Below are 12,432 nucleotides of genomic sequence, written 5' to 3' on the forward strand. Positions count from 1 at the left end.
TAGTTTCTTCATAGGAGGGGAAGCATGTTGCCATCTGGGCTGCCGATAAATGAGTCTTGCGGGCTGGTTCTGCACAAGTTGCAGTCTCTTTATCAAATATGAAGGCAGACGGAAGTATAGGGAGTTAGCATAATCGATGTGTGAGGAATCTGCTTATTTTCTTTATCTTTCGTAGCTGAAAAAAACAGGTACAGATTATGGTTCCAATCTGATGGAACGATTCAAGAGTCAGGGAGAGATTAATGCGGTGGCTCAAGTCCTTGAATGGGGCTTTGAATCTGTTCATAATGGTCTTGGAGAAATTGGCTTTTCTTGAGGTAAAGAGGGCTCTACATTACAAGTAGAGTCCTTTACTTGGGAAAGCTGTCGGGGACATAGGCCTTTTTCTATATGAATTTGGTGTGCTTTGTGCCAGAAAGCTATTGGGTGCATTAAGTTATAGAAGGTTTGAGAATAGAGAATCATGTTTTCAGTGAGGTGTTGTCATCTACATGTTTTTCAGTGTTATATATGGCAAGAAATGCATTCTCTTGAGATGTGAGCTAAATTATAGGAGTGTCTTGGAGGGCATCCTTGGTGAGGGTTTTGATTAAATAGAATGTAAGTGTGATGTTGACTGGGTCAGGTGAGGATGTTGTCTTTGAAGTGGTGGGTTTAATGATGTGCTGCTTGATGTCCTGCAAAATGAATAGTTTAGGGAAGCCATGATTGTCCTTTTGCTACAATGATCGGGTAGGTTCAAGCCTCTGAGCAATGTTAGACGGGTGCGCTTCATTAGGAGGAAGTGATGAGCTCTGAAATGTCTTCAATTAAGTTATTATTGGGTGTAATTAATTTCCCAACATAGGGCCTCATTGGGAGACCGCTTTGAAGCCACTCTACCAAAGGACGGAGGCCTACAAACAACTCCCTTCACAGATCAATTGCCGGAGGAGGAGGACAATGCTGCAGAGTTGCTCTTAATAAGGAAGCCCGAACGGGCGCGATCGGAATCCCGCTGGCACTTTTCAAACAGAGGGTGGCAGAGTGGGCAGGCATTCTTCAACCACTATTCTCGGAAGGTAGATCACTGGGCAGAATCCCTGACTCGTGGAAAGGCTCCACGATCATCCCAATCCACAAAAGTGGTGATAGACCTTGCCTGGCAATTATCGACTGGTGGAATTGATTGACAACGAGGCCAAAAACTTTGTGGGAACCGTGTTAGAGTAACTCACAGCCTGGGCAAATGCCAACGATATAGTACCATTAAACCAGACAGGCTTCGACAAAAAAACAGGTACAACAACTAACATCCTAACATTCTCTCCGCTAATTGATGCAGCAATGTCCAAGAAAATGCAGCTGCACATCTGTTTTATCGATTTCAGCGCCGCTTTCGATAATGTTGATAGGGCAAGATAGTGGGGGAAGTTAGCCCATTGGGGCATCCCACAAGCTGTCTTAAGAACATTAACAATCCCCCATACAGATACCTGGGTGCAGGTGAAACTGGGAGCAGGGATCCACCTCTCGAGAAGAGTAACAACAACCAACGGTCTGAAGCAGGGCTTTGTGCTGGTGCCCACCTATTCAATCTATTTATGGCAGATTTACCTCAGACACTCAACACCTGCAACTCCCAGGTGCCTAGAATGAGGGGTACAACTTTGTCCAACCTCCTGTATGCCGATGACGTGATTCTGCTTAGCCACACAGCAGTTGGCATGCAACACCTTCTCAACGTAATGCAGGACTATGCCAGAAAAAACAACTTGACAATCAATCTCAAAAAACATGGACAATGTCCATTAACAATAAGAGGAAATGAGATAGGTCCTGGCACCTGGGTGGCACACAAACAGAACCAGTGGCGGACTACAAGTAACTTGGTGTCTACATAGATAAAGAAGGTCCTTCGTACGACAAGAAGAAGAGATCAAAAGGAAATGGCTGGTGCTAGCATTAACTTTGAAAAATCTAACATCAAAACTGACTGGTCCAAAACTAAGCCCCCTCCTAAAAGTAGCACAGGCTAAAATTCTACCCACAATGCCCTATGGAAGTGAAACAATGTGAGGCAGAGACATCAAGTTATTGGACAGAATTCTAGTCAAAGCATACAGAATTATGTTAACCCTCCCAAACTACACCTCTCCGGCGTAATTAAGGTTAGAGTTTGGCCGACTGAAGCAAACTTTGGCCATGCTCGGCGCATACATCATCTGCTGGAATTAGACCAGATCATCAGCCCCAAATACTGTAAACCAGCTGTTATGGCAAGACCTTTCCCCTGCAAGAAGCTATCTACAGGAATCTCTGGCAACCACTGGGCTCTCTGCCCTATGGAATACAAAGATCCATCACTCAGCCTTCAAGAAGCTGGTCTGGAAATCTCTAAACCAACTCTCCTTGGTGGAGGACAAAGCCACCTTTTCAGCCAGATCTCATGCCTGAAAGACTTTGAATAACGTTAAAATCTTAGCCCCTCAAAAATAGTTTAACTAGTCTATGGGGTGAGCTACCTTTACCTCAAGAGTCATTCATCGCAAGCCTTACATCAGGAGTCTTTACACTGCAGGTAAATATTTCATATTTTTACTTAACAGGTCTTTATTTTGTAGGTACATTTCTTTGTTATCCTTTAAAATAACAGTATATTTGTGTGTGTGTGTGTGCACATGTGTGTGCACATGTGTGTGCACATGTGTATATGCAAATTTAAATTACATTCCAACTAATTAATTTTAATGTAATCATAAAAATTGAACGATTTAATAGTTATAAATACAAATGTATACTAATATTACAAAAACATAATTTAATAAATGGGTTTAATGGTTCCACGTTTTTCTATGTTTTTGAAGTTTTTGGATAGTTGGTAATGGAGTTTTAGGATTGAGAGATGAGTGTTGTACAGTGGTAGTAATGAGTTTTTAGGGTTTGGGGATGGGTAGTGTATTGTGGTAGCGAGAAGTTTTTAGAGATCAGTAGTGGGTAGTGTATAGGAATAGTTTAAACTGGATTATGTGATATGCAGTAAGTGCTTTGATGTAATTCTGTGAATGATCGGGAAAATTACGAAAAGATTTAAAGATTTCACGTAATTACACAAAATGCAAATCCAATATTTAGCACTATATCTTAGCATGAACTGCATCCCCAAGTCAAAAAATTAACACAAGGACACATTTCACGCAACAGCACGAAAAAGATAATTGTAGTGAACAACAGCAATAATTAAAATGTAGTCATGGCCCAATATAAAGGTCTCCATCAGTCAAAGAGAAATTATAACATTTTAATACTTTCACAAATGGTAGAGTTAAATTCATTTAATTTCAGATGTGCTTAGAACAAGCGCAATATCATTGTAATTCAACCTGAACCAATGAGTGTGCCTGGGATTGTCAACCCACAGTTAAGGGGGTTGGCAAGTCTTCCATAAAAGCACTTGTTTTAGAAACCTGAGTACAAAGATAAAGCTGAATGAAGTACTTTCATACCAGGGCAAGAAGAAGTCTACAGCCTGTGCATGCATCTTACAGTTATGTCTGTATGCCCAACCTGGTCCAGAAAAAATTCAACTGAACAACAAAGGAGAAAGAAACAGACTCGGCCAATGCAATGTGGAAGATCTGGAATGAGAAACTCTATGAATCCTGCCTGTTTTTCTGAAATGATTAAGGAATGCATATGTGTGTGTCTGTGTGTCTGTGTCTCTTAGTATTCTTACCCAGACTTAATAATACTACTAACACTCAATTAGAACAGAGTTTAGTTAGATTAAAATTAAATGTTTTGGGATAAAACCAAACATGGAATGTTTTTGATGTAATTCATGCCAAATACGATGTCTTCATGCCTGTTCTTTCTTTATTTTCTCTAATATTGGTTGGATACTTCACAATATTTACTATCATTTTGATTTATTAAATGATATTACAAGCAGTGTCTGAAATTCCAATAAAGACGATGATAATAAACATGTACCATTATTGGGATCTCTGCGTAATGTCATTGTGTCTGAGATTCTTCCCATATTAACCTGGACGTCTCTGACATGTATAAAATATCTTGGTTAAATGTACATATTTCCATGTGAGTGGAAGTGTGACAAGATACACCTTGTGTGTGTTGTTTTTTTTCTTATAGCTGCAGTGGAGGTCATGTGTCATTATGCCTGGGCTTCACACTCATGGGCTAAAAAAAAATTAGCTGTGATATTGTTCACTGATTTCATAAGTCACAACATTATGGCACCATGTTGCATGGTATCTCATGTTAAGTCATCAGTATTTATGTAGAGCTTACTATGATTATTATGGTGTGATAGGAAATGAAATGAATGAAATGAAAAAACCATTTATAAAGCGCATAGCTACCCTAAGGCATCCCAGCGTTATCTGCAGCCGCGTACCGAGAGAACACCTTTACTGGACAGTGGCTTTGAAAATACAAGTTTTAAGTAGTTTTCGGAAAGGCAAATGGTTGGATTCCCAACATATGTAGAGAGGGAGGGCATTCGAAAGCCTAGCAGCATTATAAGAATAACAGCCTCAAATTGGCACCGTATATTGCAGATATGCATATGTCACCGTTTTACTGTGGCTGTTGATTATTGGTGTTTGGCTGTTATGGGTTATTACGCAGTTCAAAATTAATATTGGAAGAGGTTGCGTACATTAATGTGAAAGTAAAATGTCAAAAGAAAAATTAGATCAATTTTTTAAAGCTCTTTGTTGGGTCCTACATGGCATATGACAGTGGAATTTACTTTACCCAATCATCTGTTTGTTTTGTTGTGATCACAGTTACAATCAGTTGGTCTACACAGTAGTAGCAAGCAATGATGATTAGTAAGGACTAAGGACTAGGCGAGGTTAGTAAACATGTATGGATAAATATAGTGTTCAAAACAATCATTCTCACCATCTATTTTATTTTTGGGCATGTAAGATAGCTCTGATTTAATCCAGAACTAGCTTTTTGGAAGATCATAAAATGATTTACCAAAAAATGTGAAAGCTAGTCCATTTTTTGGAAACGTCTGCACTCCCATGCAAAAACACTGAATGGAATTTCACCTTGATGACACTGGTATGAAACTCAAGAATTTGGTGTTGTGCCAGGCAAAACCCACTTCTTCCATTACTTAAGCATGACACAGCATTATTAGCCAAAATAGCCAGTCACATTGGCACAGTAACAATGTGTGCATAAGGAGTGGAGTGAGGACCCAGGGGTGACGGCTAGAGGGACTAAGAAGTGGAGAGAAAAAACATTATTTAGTATGTTCGAGAAGACATATTTAGAAGTGGCATTTTATGTACAATGCAATTGATGGACATCATCCATTTTCAGATTCAAACTTTCAAGTTTTTGTGGATTATTTCTATCCCTGTAAAGTTATAAAGAGAGAAGGTTAAATTAAATAAAACATTATGTCACACTTATTGAGTCACTCAAAAAGCCAACAGGCTGAAGTGATCCCAGAATATGGTTGACAGAATATCGTCTAACATAATTACTGGATCCTAAATAATGTCTACAAAAAGCCCACTCTTTTGAACTATAATTCTGTTTACTATATCCCGACACACAACCGGCTGGTTAGACCGTGAGGTGTATCCCTCTTTACTGCAAGGATACAGTTTGGGTAAGGCACAGCAAGGGTGTCTCCTTCCTTTCTTAGTTCTCATTTACACGTCTCCATCAGCAAATACAAAGTTAAGTGTGTTTCATCCTTATACACAGCTTTTGTTATTTGAAGTTTGGAAAGTGAAGCTCCATTCTTTCATTACAGAACCAAGATAATCAACACTCAGACTGCTGTAGTTAAAGATGTCATCATAGTATGATTGTTGCTCCTGGAGTGGCTGTGGTTGAGTAGTCCATGTCTAAATCGTGAGGGAAGGAAGTGAAATGTGATACCAAATACTAATACAAATTTATTTAAAATAATGAAGGTTAACCCCCAGCCAGATGCAGTAGTTTTCAAAACAATGGACCTTTTACACATTAAAAAAAATAGAACAGGTAAAAATTATGTTTTCTAGTGAAAAGTCAAATATCACTAGCCCATACTATTCTCAAACTATGTTCCAATAACATTTTATGATAGAGTGTAGCATTCCAAAACGATGGCACCTATTAATACATAGGGATAACTCCAACCTTAGGTACCACTTTTCAAAGCCTTGCAGTATTCTAGTCTATACCTCCTGGGAAATACACAGCTTTGTCTCTTTGTTACATTTGATGGGCCAGTGCTACAAGAGGTGGCACAATGTAGCAGAAGACTCAATATGTTAAACATGACTCCTATAATGAATGACACAATTGCAACAGTTGTAACACTAGATGGAACATGGGGGCATATTATCAAGGGGGTTTATCTCCGCTTTTTTGGCTTTAAAAGCCAAGAAAGCGGAGATTCAATTATCTCCCTATTACCTAGCTGTCGCTAACACCAGTTAGAGACAGCTAGTAGGAGATAGCGACCATCTTGGGCCCCACTTTGCATGTCAGTGATATTTATCACTAATGACATGCAAAGTGGGCGTGCCAAGATGTTAGCGACTGGAAACAGTCGCTAACATCGCTATCTCCTATTACCAACTTTTGGAGATATTCGCGCTAAGCACGAATATCTCCAAAAAGTAACACCTGCCCTGAGCAGTTCTTAGCCATGTTATTCAATGGGAGGTGGATAACATGGCTAAGAGCATTAGCTCGGTAATGCATGAATATCGCGGACTTTTCAGCGATATTCATGCATTGCGGCCGTTTTTTATCGCATTTGCGATAAACCTTGATAATAGCAAGGTTTATCTGCGATAATTTCTGACGATGCTTAGCGTTAAAAAATTCGTTGCTAAGCATCGTTAGCGATAAATATCGCTTAACGTTGGTAATATGCCCCATAGTCCCTTTAAAGTCCCAGGGGATAGGCGAAGATTGAGGATGAGGTTTTGCAGATATTGTTCAAACTTGAGAGCTAAAAATCAAAGTTTCTTAAAGTGTTTATTCATATGTATCTGATCTCTGTAAGTTGCGCATTCATTTTTCGGTTGACTGTCAGTGCAACGAAGACTCCTTTGCCTTGAAGTTTCATCCAGACGGTAAGGGAGCCATAATAGTTTGGTGTGTTAAAACCTGCCAAGTGTAGTTCGGTTTATTAGGTGCCCCTAGTTTCCGAGTCCCCTTGGTTATGGTTAGGGTCATGGATCAATATCCTAGGGTCTCTGAGTCAAGGTATGGACTGGATTACACCAGAGATCCCTTCCTTTGTGGCTACACAGTGTAGGGGTAGAGGTTAAAAAGGTGAGGAGTGAATAATTTGAGATTCTGGTTAAAATTGCTACCTGTTTGCACTGCCACCCCACAGAGGTCAAAGGGGGCCACAAATAGGTGGCCTAATTATCTGATAGTTGTTATATTTCACAGATGGTTAGAAATTGGAATGTTGATTGACTAGGGTGTAAGCTTTGGTCTAGCAACAGCCACAGTCCCTTGCAGGGTGAACCACAAAAGGTCACAAAATTAACCTGTGCCTGGTTTGTTTGTCACAAAACACAGTCAAGCTTAACTTAGAGGCAATGTATAAAGTATTTATGCAGCATACAAACAGTAGTAAAGTGAAAACACAACACAAGAAAAATCCCAAACCAATTTTGAAAACCAGAGTACATTTAAATAAATTACTTTACACCAAGACAACAAAAATCCAAAGCGTCAACCATGGACATCAGTCACGTGAGACCGGGTCAAAGTCCAAAAACATGTCCGACCGCTGTGGAGCACGGTTCAGTGACAAGGAGTGGATTGGGCCCGGTCAGCACTCTCCTTCGGTGTGTTTGAATCTTTTGTGGGCCTTGTGAGGAAGGAAATTTAGGGATGAGTGTCAATCATGGATAGGATTGATTGTTTGGTGCAGTCACCACCTAAAATGAAACTGCATGCGGAATGTTGTGCAATCTTTTGAGAAATAGCCCTCCAGAAGATAGGGTGAGGGTGTGTGGGTCTGTATACATTCAGAATTCTAAAAGTAACATTGTCAGTTTTTTTATTTAACTAATACCCATCTACCCTCCCTGTAAGATTCCTGTGAAGCAAATGATAAGTTTAAATGTTTGTGATATAATATTGATACTCCTTTTTTGTGTTGAACAGAAGAGGAAAAGTAGAGTTCCATAACCCATTGTTTCTCGAGTTTGTTAATGTCCGTATCAGTGAGGTATATTTCCTGAAGTAGTGCGAGTTGGCATTTTAATCTAGATAAGTGAGACAAAACACATTCATATTTAATAGAATTTCTTATTTCCTTAACATTCCATGTTGTTATTCTTTGAAGCAAACGAGAAGAGGCCATCAGTGCACATCAATAAAGAAATCAGATGTCATAACGTTAAAAGATGAAGTGTGAATAAAGAAGGTAAAAGAGGAGAAAATAAAGGGATAACGAGGGGAGAAGGAGAACCCCAGAAAAATAGAAAAAAGAACATGAAGCAACACAGGAATGGGACTCCTTGGTTGCGATATCGTTATTGACTAGAGGGACCATCTCAAAGGATGCAGAGGTTATGTGGTGCCCAAGAAAAAAATGGGACCCAACTCAAATCGGGCTTACAAAGGTTGAGGGGACAACAAATATTTAAGAAGGGAGAGGAGTATAGGTTTTATGTGATGTGGAAAATAGAAGGAACCAGGAACTAAATAAAACAATTGAATATAGAACAAATACTAGAAAGGTAAGAATGATAGGGTACATAATATGGCCAAAAAGTAAGAAATAAAAGGAAGGTGAACTTGTAGTGGACCACAAAGGATGTTAATTAGTGAGAGCAGTACATGACACATAAGGGCAGGGAGGACTGAGTCAGCTAAAAAAATATGTAAGACAAACTTGTGCTGAAATTCAAAGGGGAAAATAAGGTGTTAAATAGGGGGAAAACAAGTATAAGATAAAACCTGAAATAAGGAAGGCCAATCAGTTAATCATAACATCAGCCTAACTATGCAGAAAACAGTCATGTTTTGGCAGCAGCATCAGTCTCCATATCTTCATGGCAATGTTGATGAAGAAAATCTTGCAGTAAGGCTGGGTCTTCAAACGTGTATGTTTTTTCTTTGTAGGTAATTTTGAAAAAACAAGTGTGGACTAGACCTTATCTGATGTTCATAGATTTTAATTGTGGACGGAACTCTAGAAAATGTTTCCTCCTGGATTCCAAGGCATTGCGGAAGTCCTGAGAGAAATAAACTTTGTGATCAGACTACTGCAAGGACTTCACTTGTCAGGTAGCAGTGATTATATGCATTACGTCAGTGTACATCAAAAAGAGAATTATTATGCCTCTAGGACTGGTGTGGAGTATTGAAGTAGAAGGTTTGGGGCTCAAGCGATGTGCTTGTTGGATGTTGAGTGGGTTATGCTACTGTAGATGGATGATGCCAGGAATAACCTTTTGCAGAAGGAAATCATGTCAGGCACTCCAAATTCTCACGAATACCTTAAAGTTACCTGTTATTTCTTCAGTTCCCAGTCTCCAAGTCTTCAGAAGTTCTTTCAAATAATTTAACTTCCTTAATCAGATGGAATATACCTGGATAGACTCCTCCACAGCGCTGACCTGTTGCTCAACAGCTGTAAAACGTTGATCATGAGAGGACCATTTCTACTCCATGTGTAAAAAGGAGGTGTCCAGCTGCACCACAAAAGGTTTTAGAGGCCTTAATTCATCCATGACTGCATCTAAGATGAAAGGAGGCAGAGATTTAGAGAGAGGGTCTAGACCTTTCTTGGGTCTTTTGACCGAGGTCGAGAGCAGTTTTGACGAAGAGCCAGAAGCCGAAGAGGAACCTTCCACTGTGAAATTGCTGATGCTATCCATGAGAATGGAGCAGTTTTCAGGAATATGGCATATGGTGAACTTGGAGAATGATGGAAGCGGGAAAGCCTTTCCTTTCTGCTTCAATGATCTGCCCATGAAGGAGGCTGCAGGTGGCAGGCTTGTCCAAATGCATGGTGAAGATATAAATAAAAGAGGACTAAAAGAGAACTGCCACCGAATAGGGTGAACTTGGTCTGTGATAATCTCCTTGGGAAGGTTAATGTGTGACCTGGATCAAATAAACTGCACAACCATATACATTTAAGAAATTAAAACATAGGCTGTACCTTTTAAGACCAAGTTGGTTGAAGTAGGCACTCAAAACATGTGAAAAGCAGTTGGCAGGTGAGGCACACATGAGATGAGATGCAAATAGCCACACCAATGTGGAAGGCACCATTATCAGGAAAAGTCCAACAATACATTAGCAAAGGATCCTTACTGAATTTAAATTCACCATGAGCTGCTGGGGCTATTTAACGAAGTCAGAGCTGGGGCTTTGCCTCCTGGGTCCTGGGGGACTGCACATGTAATTATTTTCTTTAAAAAGGTAGTAAGGACCCTACAGCTCTGGGCTCGACAGGCCAATTACATAATTAATAGCGATGTGAAGGTCTACTCTAAAACCCTTGCCAGCTGGCTAGCTGGTGTTATACACAGGCTAGTGTCGGTCCAGCAGATTGGGTTTGTCCCAGGCAGAGGAACCTCTGATCATGTCAATTGGGTTATCTCTTTGTCTGATGCTACTGAAGTCCTCGCAAAGCCTATGGGGGTGACCCTACTAGACGCCAGAAAGGTCTTTGACAGGGTGTCGTGGGATTTCCTGTGGCAGATTTTGGAAGTAAATGGCTTGGTGGAGATTTCATTAGTGCAATACGAGCAATGTATCTTGACCCCACAGCCCGCTTACAAAAAATGGGGCACGAATCTGAGCCCTTCTTGATAGAAAGGTGCACGAGGCAGGGCTGACCCATCTCCCTCTGTTATTTACATTATATATTGATCCCTTTCTCAGGAGGCTGGAAACCTCTCCGAATATTCTACCCGTCAGCTTGCAGGACTGGGATACTGAGATTCTGGCCTATGCTGATGATGTGTCTCTAATTTCCAGTGATCCAGACAGGGTTGTTCGCTCTGTTGAGAAGATTACAGAAGATTTTGGAAGTCAATTAAGGGTTTCTGCTTAATAGGGCCAAAACTCAAGTATTGATCAATAGACATACCCCAGACACTGATAGCAGGATTGTAGACGAAGCCACATATCTGGGAATCTGTATTACTTCTAATGTGGAACATACAATTCATCTAAATCTAGCACCTATTCTTGAGAAAACCAAGAAGGATTTTAGCTGGTGGGATAATTTGAAACTTTCTATAATGGGCGATGTAACCTGGTCAAAATGATGTTTCTTCCAAAACTGTTATATGTTTTTCGCACTGTCCCATTGGAGGTTAATACTGAATGGTTTAAAGCAATTATTAGATTAGTGGCATGATTCATCTGGGCCTATGGGAAGACCAGGAGGGCTAACATCTTTATGTGCTCCCCAATTTCAGATATTATTTAGCTGCAGCTCTGCAATGTTATAGTCCATTATTTAACAGCAGGGTAACGAATTGTGGGTCAATATGTTTTGTACCCTCAATCTATGAGGGTTTGATTGGTACCACAGCCCACGGCTACCTCCTGAAGTTTTTTTTGCCCATTTATTTCAAACGGACCTGCTTTAATACTCTGCTTGCTGCATCTCGAAACTGGGCAAGCATCCGGAACAAACTGGGGTTGGATAAATATAGCAGCTCAGGAATGATCAACTGCCCTGCATATTTCATGATAACTACCTAGCTAGATGGGGCAGCGGGATGTGGTAGGATTGGAGATATCCTCTCGGGGCAAGTCATTGCGTCATTTGAGATGGTCAGCAGTATATTCAAGTTTGGGCCTCAGGACTTTTTTTAAATATCTACAGCTGCAGGATTTCCTTATGAGAAAGGCTAGGGTGGCAGCTGGTTTTGATCGGATTCCGCTTATGGAAATACTAATTCCAGGTTGTGGGTTCCGGCTTCTTGAAATCAATTGAAATGGGAGGGTCAATATTGTGTGCCTCGAACCTACAATCACATCATAAAATGCTGTTTGACCTATATATAACCCAAGTAAAGATCGCTAAATGGGGAGGTGATGCTGGAACTCATTGTCCCAGATGTCATGCTACTGATTCGGATTTAGTCCATATGTTCTCCTCATGCCCCAGCTTGAAATTACTTGGTGTGGAAATTGTAGGGTTCTTAGGGGAAGTTTTGAAGGTGAATATCTCCCTATCACCTCAGCTTATGTTGTTGGGGGTGGACGAGTCTCTCGCTGGGTGTGGGTCAGAATTGTTTTTTATCGCAATGACGGTTTTTAGGCTTTGTATCTCCTCGTCTTGGCTTGACCCTCTACCGCCGACCTTTCAGCAATGGAAAGGAGGCTTCCGGCATGTTCATATTTTTGAAAATGCACTTTATGCACGCAAAGGAAGATGGGCCAAAAGCAAAGGAAAGAGGATATGGGGGC

This window comes from Lissotriton helveticus, chromosome 6 (genome assembly GCF_964261635.1).
Source record: "Lissotriton helveticus chromosome 6, aLisHel1.1, whole genome shotgun sequence".
Taxonomy (NCBI): domain Eukaryota; kingdom Metazoa; phylum Chordata; class Amphibia; order Caudata; family Salamandridae; genus Lissotriton; species Lissotriton helveticus.